The sequence below is a fragment of the Triturus cristatus genome, chromosome 12 (genome assembly GCF_964204655.1).
Source record: "Triturus cristatus chromosome 12, aTriCri1.1, whole genome shotgun sequence".
In the NCBI taxonomy this organism is placed as follows: domain Eukaryota; kingdom Metazoa; phylum Chordata; class Amphibia; order Caudata; family Salamandridae; genus Triturus; species Triturus cristatus.
In genome coordinates this window covers 308,422,938-308,442,880 of record NC_140595.1, presented here as the reverse complement: position 1 = coordinate 308,442,880, position 19,943 = coordinate 308,422,938, and the positions used below count along the sequence as shown (strand labels likewise).

At 41.7% G+C, this 19,943-nt stretch overlaps 1 protein-coding gene across 2 annotated transcripts in view; it reads right to left on the bottom strand.

Moving 5' to 3' along the window:
* The window catches only part of CPNE2 (copine 2), an 816,058-nt gene that overhangs the window by 268,701 nt on the left and 527,414 nt on the right, over positions 1 to 19,943 (bottom strand). The window lies entirely within an intron of this gene.

Genomic DNA, 19,943 nt, shown 5'->3' with positions numbered 1-19,943 from the left:
ATGGGTACCTACACCATTCTTTCATACAATAAATGCAGCTCGTAACTACAAACGGGGCTAAATGTTAAACCTTGATGCATCTTTAAGATATTCCCATATGAATCATAAGCGCATAAGGTAAAGTAAATAGTATTATAGTATGTATCATAGTATGTAATAATTACTATCACATCTTCTGTCCAAAAGAAGCAACAGTGCAAAATCTGAGGTTATTACCATAAATTACTTTGCTAATCAAATGACCCATTAAAACTGGGTAGTTTCCACATTGAAATTTTCTTTTTAAATCATGTTTTCTCTTTTCTCTTATTCTACTTATTTAAGCTGTATCACAATGCAAGAACAATTGTCTTGTATAAACTACTGTTGGAATATTGTTGACTGACTATTGTCTTGTGATGTGGATGATTTGTTGTTGATTGACACTAGTTGTTCAATGTGTTCTACTTAATGGACAGTATTGCAAACATTTTTTTTGGCATTTGACTAATCAAGTTTCTCTTGTTTTGCTTCTGAATGAGTAGTACAGTTTCAGAACTATCGGAACTTGTGTTGTACGTATATTGTGTGTTTGCGATTTTATCATGTCATTTAATTAGCCACACGATCACTTTGTTTGTTTATTTTTTATCGCTGCAGGCTGGAGAAAGTCGCACTGGCCGCAAACCACATGGTGGATGTACCTGTTTTGAAGAATTGTAATTATATTGAAGAAATACAACATGAGTCGTCGTACCAACATTGGAAGAGAAGATCATGTTTATTGAATTGTTATTGATTCTTTGCATTTCTACAATATGTGGAGAATATGACCTACATGTAAACTATGACTTAATAAATCTATGTATGCTGACTCAAAAGTAATTGTATCTTGAACATTGTTCATTTTTTGATGCCTCCTAAAACATTTTCATTCAATTGAATCTATTGGTTTCAGTTCAGTTAGTAATAACTAACGTATAGTAGACTTTATTGAAACCATTTCTAAAATGCAAATATAATACAGTAGACCAAGCCAGTAAGAGTGCGGTTTGCAACAATTGTCTGAATATTGCACAAAATTTTCCTCATGGAGGATGGGAAGGAAAGTCAACTTGAAGTCAGCGATCGAAGGTGGTTGAACACCGGGCTCCTGATTCTGGAAGCTGCTGTGGCTAATAAGCTGTGTCAGAAGACATAGCTTCATAATTTGGGGAGGACGGAAGGATTTTATGCCGGAGGTAGGTGGCAGTTACTGTTTGGAATTTGATGTATAAGCTCCTGAATTTTAACTCTAATCGCCATCATAACTCAGTACAAATTTTTTCAGGCATTGGACATACAATTATTTATATGAAGTCCACCCCCTATTCCAACTATTGTATTCTGTGTAACTGCAATTTCCTCTTATGTAAAGATTCATATTCTTTACATAGTCTAAATCTTTGCAAAACATGCACTAAGTATCCTTTAATATTATGAAGTAGCTCCTTGAGGATCACTTAAATGACTTTATATCAGTGTCTCCTAAACTCTGGGTTGCGACTCACTGGTGGGTCGCTAGCCTATTTCTGATGGGTTGAGAAAGAGCATTACATAAAGATGTCTTTACATTTTGTTTTGTAATTATCTTGTCACATTTGCTGTGCTTCAAAGACAGAGGCCAAATGTCAGATTATGTCTTCTGACAAATTTCGGCTTATTCTTTTATCATGGGGATTGGTGTTTACCTTTCTTTCTCCGACTACAAAGTGAACGGAGTTTTTAAAGCGAATTATGTGACAATCTTGCCTGGGGTACAGGGAGTATGAAAGGAAAGGCTGTAGGATGTAATTTTTGTAACAAACAACAAGTTTTAAATTCCTGTAAATTAACTGTACACATATTTCAGAACACGTCAACTGTTAAAAAAGCAAAAATTAGGCAAATTGTTTTGTAATTGTGAAGTGCGATGGAAAAACACCCTGGCAAGTACTCACAAGTAAGTCTTTCTTTAATGTGCATTCCCTCACAATTCCTTCCTCCTTAAATCTATTCCCTTTCTTCTTATAGTATTTATAAGGAACACTAGTGTTGTATAGGGTAAGCTTTTTTCTTATGAAATATTTGAGATAATTTTGTAAAGAAAAGTAATACTATGCCCATATATGCCATTCAATAGTATTTGTGTATAATTAATGCATACTTTTTTACTTTTTTATAACTCTCCAAAAGTTAGGCTTACCAAAGAATAGAGGAAGCATAGAAGCTATAGTGAGAGAGGGGAAACAGCCATTACAACGCGGCTGTTTCCCCGCAATGCCATTACATCGCAAGCGTAACAACGCATTCGATGTAACAACACGTAGCCATTACTACGCGTGTTTTTACATCGCATGCGCTGTTACAACGCATGCGATGTAATGCCGATCCACCTCGTTGTGAGGAAACAGAGGATCTTCCGTTTCCTCACAACGACGTGCACTGCCTCTCGACGTGAAGCAGGAAGCAGGAACCGGGAGCAGAGACGTCGACGCTGGAGAGGAACCACGGGGAAAGAGAGGTAAGGGTGATTGTGCTTGGGGTGGGAGTAGTGTGGGTAGTGGTTTAGGGTAGTGTAGTAGTGTCATAGTGTTATAGGGTTTGGGGTAGTGTAGTGGTGTTTGGGTAGTGTAGGGGGTCGTGCTAGGGGTAGTGTTTTAGGGTTAGGTGTAGTGAAGGGGTGGGAGTAGTGTGGGTAGTGGTTTAGGGTAGTGTCGTAGTGTTTTAGGGTATAGGGTAGTGTAGTGGTGTTTGGGTAGTGTAGGGGGTCGTGTTAGGGGTAGTGTTTTAGGGTTAGGGGTAGTGTAGGGGTGGGAGTAGTGTGGGCAGTGGTTTAGAGTAGTGTTGTAGTGTCGTAGTGTTTTAGGGTTTAGGGTAGTGTTGGAGTGGGAGTAGTGTGGGTAGTGGTTTAGGGTAGTGCTGTAGTGTTTGTGTAGTGTAGTGCACTGCCCCTCAACATGAAGGAGGAAGCAGGAACCGGGAGCAGAGACGTCGACGCTGGAGAGATACCACGAGGAAAGAGAGGTAAGGGTGATTGTGCTTGGGGTGGGAGTAGTGTCGGTAGTGGTTTAGGGTAGTGTTGTAGTGTCGTAGTGTTTTAGGGTTTAGGGTCGTGTAGTGGTGTTTGGGTAGTGTAGGGGGTCGTGCTAGGGGTAGTGTTTTAGGGTTAGGTGTAGTGTAGGGGTGGGAGTAGTGGTTTAGGGTAGTGTTGTAGTGTCGTAGTGTTTTAGGGCATAGGGTAGTGTAGTGGTGTTTGGGTAGTGAAGGGGGTCGTGTTAGGGGTAGTGTTTAAGGGTTAGGGGTAGTGTAGGGGTGGGAGTAGTGTGGGTAGTGGTTTAGGGTAGTGTTGTACTGTCGTAGTGTTTTAGGGTTTTGGGTAGTGGTTTAGGGTAGTGCTGTAGAGTTTGTGTAGTGGTTTAGGGTAGTGTTGTAGTGTTTGTGTAGTGGTTTAGGGTAGTGTTTGTTTGTGTAGTGTTTTAGGGTTTAGGGTAGTGTCGTAGTGTTTGTGTAGTGTAGTGTTTTTGGTTTTAGTGTAGTGTTTGTGTAGTGTAGTGTTTTAGGGTTTAGGGTACTGTTGTAGTGTTTGTGTAGTGTAGTGTTTTAGGGTTTAGGTTAGTGTTGTAGTGTTTGTGTAGTGTAGTGTTTTAGGGTTTAGGGTACTGTTGTAGTGTTTGTGTAGTGTTTTCGGGTTTAGGGTAGTGCTGTAGTGTTTGTGTAGAGTAGTGTTTTAGGGTAGTGTTGTAGTGTTTGTGTAGTGTAGTGTAGGGGTTTAGGGTAGTGTTGTAGTTTTTGTGTAGTGTACTGTTTTAGTGTTTAGGGTAGTGTATGTGTAGTGTTTTTGGGTTTAGGGTAGTGTTGTAGTGTTTGTGTAGTGTTTAGGGCTTAGGGTAGTGTTGTAGTGTTTGAGTAGTGTAGTGTTTTAGGGTTTAGGTTAGTGTTGTAGTGTTTGTGTAGTGTTTTATGGTAGTGTTGTAGTGTTTGTGTAGTGTAGTGATTTAGGGTTTAGGGTAGTGTTGTAGTGTTTGTGTAGTGTAGTGATTTAGGGTGTAGGGTAGTGTTGTAGTTTTTGTGTAGTGTACTGTTTAGGGTAGTGTTGTAGTGTATGTGTAGTGTTTTTGGGTTTAGGATAGTGTTGTAGTGTTTTAGGTTTTAGGCCAGTGTTGTAGTGTTTGTGTAGTGTAGTGTTTTAGGGTAGTGTTGGGGGGTCGTGCAGGGTAGTGTAGTGTTATTGTAGGCAGAGGACTGTGGGTCGGGGGAGGGTTGTGCAGGGGTAGGGTAGAGTCACTTACCTTGCAAACTTTAACCACGAGTATAGCTTTACCACGCATGCCTTTGCGTTGTAATGGCATGCGTGGTAAAAGCATAGACGTGGTAAAATTTTGCAATGTAATGGCATGTCGTTGTCATTGACATCGCGTAGTAATACCCGCGTTGTAATGGCACGTGTGGTATTGGTATGCAAAGTAATCACATACATCCGTGAGAGAGATGTACAAAGTAAGAGTACAGATTTTTAGACCCTACCACACATTCAATATTAAATTTACAAAATTATGTAAGTATTGGGTTTGAAAGAATACGTGCCCACACTGGATTCATTTGGAGTTATTTTTATTTAAAAAGAAAGTACATACTATAAGACTTCAGACTAATATGAACACAGTCGTAACTACAGTCATATTTTTCTATGCTCTCCATCCCACTATTAGACTAAATGCATACAATTATGCCCGTCGAACTAAGAAGCCAGCACAATGAGACTTGTTTCAGAAAACAGCTCATAACATGTCTCTACCCCCAATTACATTACCTGTGATATGTCTCTAAGACAGGAACAACTGCACACTGTGACTTTTAGTGCTAGGAAGCCTTCGGGTAGCTACGCCCTTTAAAAATATCCGCATAGCATAACATTACAATTTCTCTACATTTCTCAATTGTTAATATTCATAGATGGTCATAAGAATTTGGAATTATTGATGAGTTTTTCTTGTTATTAAACCTATTCCCATTTTTATCAGCACACAAATTTACAGTTCCAGTGTGAAGGCGACTCGTGCAGCCAAAAGATTATTATGGCACCAAATCAAAAAGGCACCAAACAAAGCATTGGTGTGTCATCGACACAATCAATTTTTTTATTCTGTTATAGAAAGGAGCATTTAACATACTATAATCTATGTCATGGGGTGTGTTTATAAAGCATTAAACTCATTATAAAATCATGCTCTTATGCAGAGGCAAGTAGGAACACTATCTCACACACGTCAGAAGGACACATACATGTTTGTAAACACTAAGGGGCCTCTGTATTAATGTTTTTATTGTACAAGCATCATAACCGAATTGGCTAATGCTATTGATAACCTAAGTTTGGACTCCAATGTAGTATTTGATATTATCTGGTGTGGGGATTTCAATGCCTCATTATGTGAATTATTATCCACAAAGGCCTGTGGGGTTACAAATAATGCCGGATGGGAGGTCCCACACTTTGGTCATGATATGTATGGGGAAAATGTGAATACATTAATGGGGTGCCTTGACCTGGAAATTTTGGATTGCTGCAGGGATAGTAATGGTTCACCTATCCCCACATTTAGGAATTGGCGCTCCAAGTCTGTAATTGATCATGTGTTGGTATCCTCTAGTATTGCCGATTGTTTTGCCCCACTGGAAATGGAAATAATGGACACTAGTGATCACAATTGTATTATTGTGCCCATGACTTTGTGGGAGGAGAATGATAGAGAGATAGGGACCACGGTTGGAAATATCGAAGCGCACCGGGCTAATGGGGTAAGGCTGAGGTGGATAGGTGCAAAAGCATTAGAACTGACTGAATCTATTATTATGAAGAATTTAGCAGACATTGTTTTTATTTTAGAAAATAGATTAGATCATGAGCGGGTCTTATCTAGTTTTATAGGAATCAACAATGCCATTAACGCAAAGTTCACAAGTGGTAGCAGTGGTGGTAAAAAACCTGGCTTTGTCTGGTTTGACAAAACCTGTTCTGCTGCCCTGACCGATCTTAAACAGGGCCTAGCAACAAGACCTAGGGATAAAAAATTAGTAACTACTCTGAGGCTAGAATTCAAAAATGCAATTAAAGCAAGGAAGACGGTTCTACAGCTTCAGGCATGGGACTCTCTTAACCAAGCGGCAGAACTCTCTAATTCTGTATTATTTTGGGCAACAGTCAACTCCCCATTCCTTAAGGAGACAAATATACCTGAGTTAACAGCAAATGTCTCCTGCGAAGGCTGGATTACCCATTTCTCAAGTATTTTCGATTCAGATAAAACTAGTAATGTCGGGTCAGACAGCTGGCCTATTATACCACTCGATATTACTGTGGAAGAAGTGGAAATGGGGATTAGGGCAAGCAAGGGAGGAAAGGCCCAAGGACCGGATGGGGTTCCAAGTGATGTATATAAGGATGCGCCAGAAGTATGGGGTCCTTTGTTGGCTGTTGTTTTTAACGCCGCGGTTTGTACAGACCCTCCGTCAACGTGGGAGGAGTCTATAATTGTACCAATATATAAGAAAGGATCCAGGTCCGATGCAAAAAATTACCGACCAGTTTCATTATTGGATGCTTCGGTAAAAGTTATGAGTAGGATTATGCTGGTTAGATTGGAGGAATGGGTAGAACAAGATTGTATTTTGGCAGATAGCCAATATGGTTTTAGGAAAGGTAGGGGTACGCTCGATCAATGCATTAATTTAGAATTATTGATCGGGAAATATAGTGAAGCCAAATCTGGCCATATATATATGTGCTTTGCTGATTTAAGCAGCGCTTTCGACATGGTCGACCACTCTATTTTGTGGTCGACCCTGTTGAAAATAGGGGCGCCAAAGGGCATAATTTATTTTCTTGCCAGGATGTATGAGAGATTAAAAACATGTGTACGTTTTGGTAGGAAGGGAGAATGTACCCGGAACTTTAGTGTAAAACGAGGTATAAGGCAGGGTTGTGTTTTAGCTCCTCTTTTATTTATTTTATTTATAAATAGTATTGATGCAATTTTAAAAGAAGTACCCGCAGATGCTCCCATGATTAACGGTGTCCCAGTACCGGTGTTACTATACGCCGACGATGCTGTATTGTTGTCAAGAACTCCGATAGGGTTACAACGATTAATGGATAGTTTTGCTTCCTTTATCGACGACAAAAAACTAGTTATTAACAAAAGCAAAACGTATACTATGATCTGTGGCCCAAAGAAATTTAAACATGTAGCGAAAGGGTTTTTTATTGACAAGTTAAAAGTACAGCAGGTGGACAAATTCTGTTATTTGGGTATAACTTTTTCTGATGATAAAAAGTGGACACATGAATTTAATAATATACGCAATAAAATGGCTAGAAATGCACATGGAATTTTTAGATTTGCCCAGAAAATTGGGGATCGCAGGACCAGAGATATGACAAAAATTTATCAGGCTAGATGTGTTTCAATTGCATTATATGGGGCAGGAATCTGGGGTTACAGTTGCGTACATGAATTGCAACTGGAACAGAATTCTTTACTTAAAAAAGTTTTGTGTTTACCCACTTCGGCCTCTAATGCGTTATGTCACCAAGAATTAACTGTGAACTATCTATCCGACCTTTTGTCACTTAGACCTCTGATGGTTTGGCGGTCTATTTGGCTGAATGAGGAAAAGTCCTTTACTAGGTCTATTATCCAGGATTGTATGCGTTTAGATAAAGCTATAGCAATACCCTGGATTAAATACATTATTATGTGTTTTTCGGATATTTTTAACCTGAATATTGTAACTGATCCGAACGCTGTTTTATTGATCCCCAAGGTCGAGTTAAAAAGGGTCTTTCTAGCTTTTGTTGGGAGGAAAAGAACAGTTATTGCTGGTACTTTGTCCACTGTTATGTTTTATAACAGATATTTGTCCATGGATGGATTTCCTGTCTATTTAACCCTTGTCACCAGGCCGACACATAAATTTGTGCTGACCAGATTGAGATTTGGAACAGTGCATCATCTGGTGGCCCATCCAGTAATGAGAAAATACCCCGTAGGTCCTTGTAGATGTGACGGGATTTCCAAGCAGAGCACAATGCACTTTATATTATTCTGCAAGCTGTACTCTAATTTCCGTATTGTCTTGCTTAAACCCATGTTTGTTAAATACGGTACACGTACGGTTGAGCACGCAATGAAATTGATTTTTAATTTACAATCTGCTGACATTTGTTTTTATACTGCTACTTTTTTAAACAAATGCATCAATTTGAGGAAAGGTATGTGTTTTTAGACGTCGTCATGTAATTTTAAAGGTGTAAATTATTGTTTTAACTAATCATAGTGTTTAGTGATGTGTGATTAAGTCTGCTATAAGTTGTTCATATTTTGTATTTGTGATTGTGATTGTGTATGCTTTTATGGACATTGTTAGAAAAGGTAGATGGACCGGGAGGGTCGGCCGGGGTCAGGAGGAGAGGTCTCCGGGGAGAGCCGTCTCCAGCGATCGTACAGACAAGTAACTTCCCCCCCACAGACAGATATCACACACGGATAAGGTTCAGTGATCTTTATAGGCACTTATTTAAGGTACGGTAAAATGGTACAAGGAGGTCTGGACTCAGGGGTCCCCTCGATTAGAGTCTCGTAAGGTAGGGAAGGGGGTAGCGGGACAGTCTATTTACCAATCAGGTAATTCGGATGAGATGGTGATGAGCTCACAATCCTCGAGCTTGGTGGTTAGGTGGTATGGGCCGCGGCAGCGCCAGCAGGTCCCGGTGCGGATGGTCGATACAACGGGCCGCGGCAGCGCCAGCAGGTCCCTGGAAGATGAACGGTCCGCGGCAGCGCCAGCAGGTCCCGGTGAGGATGGTCGTTACAACGGGCCGCGGCAGCGCCAGCAGGTCCCAGGAAGATGAAGGTTGCAGAGGGCCGCGGCAGCGCCAGCAGGTCCCGGTGAGGATGGTCGGTACAACGGGCCGCGGCAGCGCCAGCAGGTCCCAGGAAGATGAAGGTTGCAGAAGGCCGCGGCAGCGCCAGCAGGCAGGACGATGGTTCACAAGAGCGGGCTACGGCAGCGCCAGTAGACCGTCAGGGTTGAGTTCACTCGGTGTCTCTCGACTCCAGGATACAACTGCCTTCCTGCTCCGGAGCTGCCTCAGTTATAGGGCTGGTGCCCTTTGATGTCCGGACCCTCGCACTTGGAGGTCGGAGGGTCCGGGATGAAGGTGTCCAGACACCCAGCAGGGGGTGGAGCCAGTGCCCGGGGGAGCTGGGAGCGATCGGCACCTGGCGGGGGAGAGCCCTTGACACTTCGGTCTCCCATTGACCTGCCAAGTGGTCCGCTCACCTCCTGGGTGGATAGTGGTGCCGGGATGTCGGGGCCGGCCAGGCCCGGGGTTAGGGTCGAGGGGAGGCCAGGCGGCCGCGTGGTACAGGGTCCAAGATGGCGGCTTGACCCGGCCGGGAAAGCCGGTGGGGCTGGACCCCGTGATGAGTAGGGGTCCGAGGGCAGAGGGTCCGTCGGGGGACAGGGTACAGGTGCTGGTCGCGGGGTTATGCCAGGTGGCCCGGAGTCCTGGCCTTGTCGAGCGGGGAGGGCGCGAGCCGTCTGTGAGGCCTGTCCAACAGACATTAATTTGTACCGAATAACGCTGAATTGAATTGAATTGAGTAGTGTAGTGTTTTAGGGTTTAGGTTAAGTGTTGTAGTGTTTGTGTAGTGTTTTATGGTAGTGTTGTAGTGTTTGTGTAGTGTAGTGATTTAGGGTTTAGGGTAGTGTTGTAGTGTTTGTGTAGTGTAGTGATTTAGGGTGTAGGGTAGTGTTGTAGTTTTTGTGTAGTGTACTGTTTAGGGTAGTGTTGTAGTGTATGTGTAGTGTTTTTGGGTTTAGGATAGTGTTGTAGTGTTTTAGGTTTTAGGCCAGTGTTGTAGTGTTTGTGTAGTGTAGTGTTTTAGGGTAGTGTTGGGGGGTCGTGCAGGGTAGTGTAGTGTTATTGTAGGCAGAGGACTGTGGGTCGGGGGAGGGTTGTGCAGGGGTAGGGTAGAGTCACTTACCTTGCAAACTTTAACCACGAGTATAGCTTTACCACGCATGCCTTTGCGTTGTAATGGCATGCGTGGTAAAAGCATAGACGTGGTAAAATTTTGCAATGTAATGGCATGTCGTTGTCATTGACATCGCGTAGTAATACCCGCGTTGTAATGGCACGTGTGGTATTGGTATGCAAAGTAATCACATACATCCGTGAGAGAGATGTACAAAGTAAGAGTACAGATTTTTAGACCCTACCACACATTCAATATTAAATTTACAAAATTATGTAAGTATTGGGTTTGAAAGAATACGTGCCCACACTGGATTCATTTGGAGTTATTTTTATTTAAAAAGAAAGTACATACTATAAGACTTCAGACTAATATGAACACAGTCGTAACTACAGTCATATTTTTCTATGCTCTCCATCCCACTATTAGACTAAATGCATACAATTATGCCCGTCGAACTAAGAAGCCAGCACAATGAGACTTGTTTAAGAAAACAGCTCATAACATGTCTCTACCCCCAATGACATTACCTGTGATATGTCTCTAAGACAGGAACAACTGCACACTGTGACTTTTAGTGCTAGGAAGCCTTCGGGTAGCTACGCCCTTTAAAAATATCCGCATAGCATAACATTACAATTTCTCTACATTTCTCAATTGTTAATATTCATAGATGGTCATAAGAATTTGGAATTATTGATGAGTTTTTCTTGTTATTAAACCTATTCCCATTTTTATCAGCACACAAATTTACAGTTCCAGTGTGAAGGCGACTCGTGCAGCCAAAAGATTATTATGGCACCAAATCAAAAAGGCACCAAACAAAGCATTGGTGTGTCATTGACACAATCAATTTTTTTATTCTGTTATAGAAAGGAGCATTTAACATACTATAATCTATGTCATGGGGTGTGTTTATAAAGCATTAAACTCATTATAAAATCATGCTCTTATGCAGAGGCAAGTAGGAACACTATCTCACACACGTCAGAAGGACACATACATGTTTGTAAACACTAAGGGGCCTCTGTATTAATGTTTTTATTGTACAAGCATCAATAACTTTTGTTCAGTAACCCTAGGCATAGTTCGCGAAGTAGCGCTACGCGTAGCTACGCAAAGTGCACTTCGCACTACGTGAGCTGTGCGTAGCACGTCGCGAACTGCGTAGTACCCTGCGCACTGTGCAAGATGCCGTTTTCAATGATTGCACAGTGCGGACAAGCATCCGGCACTGTGCAATCATTGAAAACGGCATCTTGCACAGTGCGAGCTGTAGTTTTCTGCCGCTCAAGTAGATTTTTACTCGAGCGGCAGCTTTCTCAACGCGGACTGGTAGTTTCTCATCGTGAGCGGTCGTGAGGATACGTGACCACTCGCAATGAGAAACCTGACCTCCCCGCATTGAGAATATCCCCGGGAGGTTTATTTTCCAGGCTTGCGATCGGCAACTTGATGTTGCTGATCGCGAACGAGGAAAAAGTCTCGCCGTTATGTCATTTTGCTTGCTCGCGGTCACCGACTTGACGTTGAGGACCGCGAGCAAGCAAAAAATGACCACTGCACTACGCTACGCGTTTGCACTGTGCTACGTGCAATTTGCGTAGTGCGAAGTAACGCAAACTTCGCAAGCTACGCGACATCTGAGCATGAGGTCATTAAAGAAGCCAGTACTATTCTGAAGATTTTCCAGCATTGAGATCCATGTCACATGGTGCCTGCTGCATATAAAATTAAGACATATTATTTTATTGAAATTACTCATTTCACCCCATATCGACATATATCAATTAACAGCAAAATTTCCTTAGGAGGCACAAAGGATTGTCACCAGGCAATATCTCAGCAGTAGTAGGGGATTTTGTATTTATTTATTGCTGGTTATTCTGTAACACTAATCATGACCCTTATGGGTGTTTCAACTTCAATTGAGGGAGGTTCTGATCATAATGGTGTGATCATAATGGTGTATCAGAATGTTTAAGGTGTGCCATAGACATTCTCTAACAGATATTCCAGCAGACATTTGTAGATTCAGAAAGTTTACTTCAAATCTAAGATGAGTAGGGACTGAGTTCCAAATGGTTGACAAGTGAATATAAGACATTCTCAGACAAACTATTTTTTGCTAAGCCAGTTAGAAGGTAGCATGTTGAGGATAATGACAATAGGCAGCAGGTATTGGTACAACAACCTAGTCAAACAATCTAGCACCTTATGAAGTAGAACTCTGCAGTTTAGGCAGAGGGTCTTTAAGTGAGAATTCACCCTGTTCGGGAGTGGCAATCAGAGACTACTAAAGACCAATGATGATAAGGGTGACTTTAAGCAGAATGTTCTGGCCTTTCTGTTCAGGAGGCCTGATAGCATTGCATCTATACACAAATCTCCACATTCATGATAAGATCAATACTGTTGGCAAGTGACAGACATTGTCATACTCCCATAAGTAGTTGCAAGTATAAAAAAAACATTTGATGACAGTTGTCTAAAGAGCTGAACAATGGTACAATGTATCACACCGGTATAGACTGAAACTGGAGGCCCCTGAGTGTTTTCTACCTGAATTGAAGTTTGGTGCAATTGGCTCTGACCTAGGGCAGAACACCTATTGTGAAGGTAAAGCATTGCTTGGGACCTTCACGCTCAAATGTAAGATTTGGGTAGCGGGTGTCTGCTTCAGCGTCTTAAAAAATCTTACACAGGGTCCTTGCCCTCCTCCCCATGTCCGCCCGGAAAACGCTGGTACATGCCCTTGTGACATCACGCCTGGACTATGGCAACCTACTTTATCTAGGTGCCACCTGTAAGGCAGTAAAACGCCTCCAAGTATTACAGAATGCGGCAGCCCGCCTCATTTTAAAACTGCCCAAAAGATCAGACTCCAAAGCGGCTCTTCATAGCCTTCACTGGCTACCTGTAAGACGCAGAGTGGAATTCAAGGCCCTCTGTACATGTCATCGCATTCTTGCGCGGAAAGCGCCGGTACCGCTGCAGAACCTAGCCACCAAGCACGTACCCTCGCGTGCTTTGCGTTCCTCTCACAGAGGTCTATTGGTGGTCCCTAGAATCAGAAAGGCCCGTATGGGTGGACGCTCTTTCCGCCACCTGGCAGCTAAATGCTGGAATGCTCTGCCTCTTAATCTCCGCCTTGACCCCTCGGAATCCAGTTTCCGCAAGAACCTAAAAACTCACCTCTTTTCAATGTAACTGAACCCCTCCTCTCCTCTGTTCTGAGTTCTTGCAAGTGTAGCGCGGGGACACGCTTTTGCGTAACCAGGCGCTTTATAAACTTTCCTAATAATAATAATATGGTTTGGTTTCTTTTCTCTGTGGTAAAGTGAGGGGGAGAGGGGCATATTTCCACATTTGTATGTGTAGTTTGACACGCAGCTGCCCACAGACCTTGTGTGATCAACAGAAAAGAGCTTTCAGCAATACTACTGAAAATGGCTCTGTGGCTCTGACCACATGCTGGTTCACTTGGGTACAGCATTTGCCTGGGTAGACATTGTATGAAAAAGAGTTACAGTAATGTACTTTTTTGCCTAGTGGTAAGGTTTATGCTGAGTACAGCAGAACTGAGTTGGTTAAGGTGCCAAGCCAATGATCAAGACTTTGTCTGATTTGTTAGTTGTGAAAAATTAGGATGAAGCCTCTAGGCCTGACAGATTTATTGTGAAAAGCATATGTTAAAGTCAATATGCATTCAAGGGTGGACTGGTGTTACTTTCTATTACCGACTGAGGAAAGGTATTTTCTTACACAGACTATCACAGATTATCATACTAGGTAACAGTTTTGATATTGGTGACAAACCGGCGGGATAGAAGATCTACACTGTGAAAATCCTTGCTAGGCCCTTTTGAGAGAAGTTGTATATTGTTTTGCCAACTGCAGTTTTGTACATATTTGCAATTCCTTTAACTGTGTGCACAATGGTTGCCCGCTTATGTGCACTTCAGTAGGCCTGTATTGGTTTTTGTATCAAGCCAATGGTAAAAGCTATTGGTCTTATTAATTCATTGGGAAAAGTTATGTCGGATTCAAAAGGTTTGATCTGTTTATTATTAAAAGTTATGACAGTCAGTAGGTATGACTTACTTACATTGAAATTTACAGATTAGTGTACTATATCCCTCTTTGTCAGGATTTCTTAGCAGGGATTTTACATTGGTTCATCAACCCTAATTTAGTACATATTTGTTATTTTCATATGGAATACCGATGGTTGCCTTGTGGGAAGATGTTCACTGCAATAATTACTGCTAGAGTTTCTTAGGTAGGCCTAACAGTCTTAGTTGCCAGTATCATGTAAGTAAAATAATTTATGAAAAATACATACATACATATATATATTCACTGAAAAAACCATAGGTTTCACACATGTTATAGTTAGCGGAAATTTTACTGATAAAAAACCAATGAAATTCCCCCGTTATAGTTAGTGCAGGCAACTATAACTCACGCGACCGCAATCCTCTGCTGATGCTAATACTGTATTTAGACACTTATTTGCCCATGTCTTCTTCCATAAATTTTTAGCTATACATATATTACAAATATTTTTTTTTCATAAAGACACATATGTCATCAGCAGAAGATTGCGGTCGCGTGAGTTATAGTTGCCTGCACTAACTATAACGGGGGAATTTCATTGGTTTTTTATCAGTAAAATTTCCGCTAACTATAACATGTGTGAAACCTATGGTTTTTTCAGTGAATTTGCAAGGTTTTTTAAATGCTAATTCCTAACTATAACGTGTGTGAAACCTATGGTTTTTTCAGTGAATTTGTACGTTTTTTTAAATGCTAAGTTACTTTACGCCATTCATGGCGTGCGCGCCCACTTAACGCAGTTCGTTCCGTGCGCGCACGGTGCGCTTCGCGCACCGTGCGCGCACAATGAGCACGCGGTGCGCTTCGCACACCGCGCACCCACTTTACGCAGTTAGTGCCGTACACGCACGGTGGGCACGCGGTGCGCTACGCGTGCCCACGTTACGCTAGATGGGCCATGTACGCACGATGCGCTTCGCGCACCGTGCGCACATGGAGGACATATGATGCACTTCGTTTTGAAAGGTAATATTTTAATTTTTCACACCTGTTATAAAGTCATGCACAAATGGTGCCCTTCGGGCACCATTTGCACACGGGTTGGGGAGAGTGTGGATAATTTTTTTTTGGGAATCTTTTTTTACCGTACGCGTACGGTAAGCGTAATCGGCGAAATTAGCGAAAAAAAATAAATTTAGTTTTTGGCTTCGGGGGATCTTTGGGGACTCCCTCAACATGGCTAGGTGCTTTGGAGCTGTCCAAACAGCCCCTTTACAGGTTTTTGTGCTTTGTATTTTAATCCACACTCTCAGTGCGAGAGAGAAAATGGCGGCCGCCGCTTCCTGGTTTCGGCCGATTCGAATGTTTACTAAGATCTAAGAGCCAATCAGAATCGCGCTCGCGCACGTCACAGTACGCGTACGGTAAGCGCACCGTAAGCGCACCGTAAGCTGGCTCAGATATATATATTGATTTAAAGGCTATTTTCTCAGAATCTACTGAACAGATTTACACCAAACCTACAAAAGGCACTTCCTTGACCTGAGGACTACCTCTCTGCCAAATTTCAAGTAATTCTGTTCAGCCGTTCGGGCTGTAGCTGTGTCTAAAGGTCCTATGGAAAAATGCATGGGAAAAATGCGTTTTGGGACCCCCCTTTTATCTCAGCCCCCACTTGACGAATCCCCCCGAGACTTTCAGGGTAGGAGCGGAGCGTAGCGCCCCACCTATTTTGAAAAATTCGCGAGGATTCGTCGACCGGCGCAAAAGTTATTCAAAATAGAATGTTGCGGATTTCCTATGGAAACGTGGTCCTAACTATAACTACCTACTGGCGACCGCCAGTAGGTAATAAATGTATATACATGTACATATATAGGGAGGCTTTGGGTCAGCCCACTTCTGCCATGGTCAGTAGGAGTGTCATTTACACGTTTGGACAATGTGTGAAATTACTTCAGCCATTGGGTTTTTGAACTTTTAGGAGACAGCATTTGTCTGATCAGACGTGCCCATCTGCATAAAAATGATTATGCCTTAGTGTCAATGCTGGTGGGCCAGTCTTAGCTTTTCATTTTTTTCCTTTTATAGGTCATCTTTGATTGCTTTCCCCCCACTCTTTTTATTTCAAATGTTTAGTACATTGTTCTGCTCCCCAGACAGTGCTAACAGCTTGCTTCTCATGTCATCTGCAGTGCAATGCACCCTGCATAGCCACTGTATCTAAACCTGGGAACTGTAGTGTATCATCGTTTTACCATACCAAGATGGCTAACAAGTTGGTTCTAAGCGTGATGACCAAGTTGGAACTAAAACAATGATATACTATGTACAATATCTTTACAAGACGACTTCCACTTCTTGGTTTAACTGTAATTATTATTGCAAATATAAGTTTAGGCGGCATTGTGGATACTTTTTTCTACTTCTACCCGTTTAATATATCTTTCATATGTTTTTGAAGTTTGCATGTGTATTTTATTGTGCTTGTGTAAGTGGGTGAATGCAAGGGTGAGTTAGTGGGTGGATAAATGGATGCATGGGGTGCAAGGATGAGTCACAGGGTATATGTGTGATGGTTAACTGAGCACCTAAACCCATCAATGACTGAGGAGGCACTTTCATTTATAGGCAAGACCTATTGGTATTGCCAATGCTTGTATCGACTGCAGTCACATCTCTAGGGCTGGCAGACTCCAAGCGTTACACAAGGAGATGTATTGCTTTGTTCTGCACAATGTCCTCATAGGCCCTCTCTGGATTTACAAAATAGAAAATAGTGCCAAAAGAATGAGCCACCGATGATTCAGGTACCACTGCCATATGCCACATTTAACACCATTTCCAAAGCACCACTAACCGTTGCTTGTCGGTGATGATGTGACACACACCGATCTGGACATGCAAAACATCTTTGTTGCTCCACACACAGGCACCTATATTTTTCAAGCCAATTATGGCTTGAAAACAATTTCACTACCCATTTAAACTCAAGGGTGAGGTTCTGCCCTTTGGAGATGTATTTGTCTGTTTCATCATGTCAGTCAGAACTACCGCAAAATATTCTTAAGCAGCATTCGCCCACTGAAAAGGTTACTTGTAAGACACACTTCTAGATTTTACATCCTTGCTTTAATGGCTCATCTAGATATCTACAATGCGAGGAGCTCTGGCAGTAGGGAACAACTTCACTCCTTATATTGTCAGTAATGATTTTCAACTATTTGCTAACAGACTACGGGGAAGTAACATTTGGCATAATTCGGGTGCATATAAATCAGTAAGAGAAACTTTTACACCATGAAATAGTTTGAAACCCACAAATGAAAAAATTTGTCCAAATTTGACATCACCAACGTGAATTTGTTTTAAGTTGTTAGCTTTCCGATTTAACAGGTCAGATTTACATTCAGGGTGTGATTTATATCATGTTTGCAAATTGGGCTTCCCATAAAAATCCAATCATTGTTCAAAATTTGCATACCTGTTTTCACAAGCAAATGTCATGAGGAAGAGTGCTCTTCTATTGGTTGCAGCTTCTGCTTCCACCTCTAAGGTGTGCACCTGCAATGCACTTCCACAGTGGAACCTTTGTGGTTAGCCTTTTTGAAAACAAATACCATCGAAGCTGTTGTAAGGTCAACCTTTTCATTACATTCATTGTATCTATTTCTTTTGGCCAAGATCCTAGTCATCTCCCACCTCCTTTCCTAGTGAATATTGAATGATCCACTTATATGTCAGTTTCCCTAAAGCATGGACCACACCAAGTGTGTGCCATGCAAAGTAGGGCAGCCATATGCAGTGGAGAAAGTTGAACAACAAATGTCAGGGGTTCACTGCAGTCAAAGTGCATTGAGACGGGGGAGTGGCAGGAGAAACATGGCACACTCGGGTATTCCTAAGCTTGAATCTGCTCCTGTCATGTGAACTCAACAGTATGGGAAGGTGAAGTTGAGAGTTGATTTGTAAATTTGAGTGGAGTACTATGTCCATCAACTGATTCCTTCATTAGAAGCTGCCACTAAAGAAAATGTATGCTTCATACAAGGGTGCTTTGTGTAGTGATTAAACTGCATTACTGTTGCTTCAGATCTGCGACCTCTAAGACACCTGGGCACGTGTGGGTAGAGTTCGGTAACAATCTGTCCTGTTCTATGCAATGGTTCGAGTGCTCTTTAAGGACTTTAAATTGATGGCGTGTCTTATGTTGACATCCTCTTGCGCCTGGCTCAATGAACTCATTCACTTGGCCGGACATCGTTCCTCTCCGCTTGTTCGCATAGACAGGGAGAGAAACTCTACCTTTCCGCTAGGATTCCATCCTGAAAAGTGATAGTTCCACAAGGAATTCAGAGTCCACATGCCTATCTGGGGGCCCAAAGGCTTCTGTTAAGTGCTTTCTTCCTTAACTCCTGATAATTCATTACACCTTTTGATCCTTCTGCTAGCCTGATACACTTTCAAAAAAGTCAGAAAAGGAGCTGGAAGGAAGAACAAAAAGCTAGGAAACAGTAACAAAAGTACGAAGCAGGGATGAAAAATAACCTGTAAGAGTGAGATAAAGAGACAGGAAGTTAATTGTGGGGGAAGAAAGAGGAGTGATAATAGGAGCATATTTTTTAGGCACCATACTTAATTAAATTTCTAATGCTGCCCTGTTTCTTGTAATATATAGGCACTCCTAGCCTCTCAACCAGCAGAGTAGCCAGACAATCTGTTTCTAAAACAAAAAATCCAACATACCCAGCAGTTTAATACTCAGTGCTCTTTGTGTCTCTTTCTTTGGGACTGCAGCGTTGGCCACTTTAGGTCATGTTGAGTTGTATTGTTCTTTGCAATACATCCTGGCATTGCTTTGCTCTTAAATTATAGCCATGGTGGTAAATCAGGCATTAGTATCACAGGAGTGGTGAATGTGTCAGGAAATTCAAATAATGCTTCAGGTGTTTTGCCTAAGCCAAAGAGTGCCTACACTGCTGTGCAACATGTCTCCCCACATATTAGAATATATATTCCACATTCATTCGGTATTATGCAACTCAGTCTTCAAAATAAATGGAAAGCTTTGCCCATGTATTATTGTAGCATTTTATTGTAGCATATATCATCTTTCAAGAAAAGGGCTGACTATGCTGACTAGTCACTTCAAATATATACAGTCGTACAAAGTACATTTCTGAAAGAAAAATTGGAAAATATACATATAAAACTGAATTCAAGTTTCTCCCAAAATGATTGTGTGTCTAAATATGGCTTCTGCTATTGGTATTTTCTTGTAACATGTATAGGCCATAGTAAGAGTACCAAACAGGAGCACAAAGGGTATTTGTGCCTGTTAGAACAACTGCACACACTAGGGCATAAGCCCAAATTGCACTCATTCCTGTATTTCTGCATAACATCAGATCCTAGCTGAAGGTAATTGCTCACAGAACTAGTATACAAGGGCAATATCCTGAAAAATGGATCCAAACGCCATTTGCACGTTAGCCTCCATTATTTCACTCCCATGAATTAGACAGGTGCAAAAGCTCAACCAATAAGGGTGTTTTTGCATCAGATGACACAAAACACAAGATACTCTACAGAAATGTTGTTTCACAGAATGTTTATGCATCCTTTAATACAATAGTGTATTAGTCTAAGAGTATGCAATTTAAGGTCATTGGTCTCGCTCAGTCTTTCAATTTTTCTATCTGCAGTTTTATAGATCGTGAACAAATATGTGTCTGCTTTATATAATGCAGCTTACAGAAGAACAGTTTAACCTGAAGTTTCACATAGGAACAGTTTCGTAACTGCATTAGAGGAGATTGCATAAGAACAGTATAACATGAAATC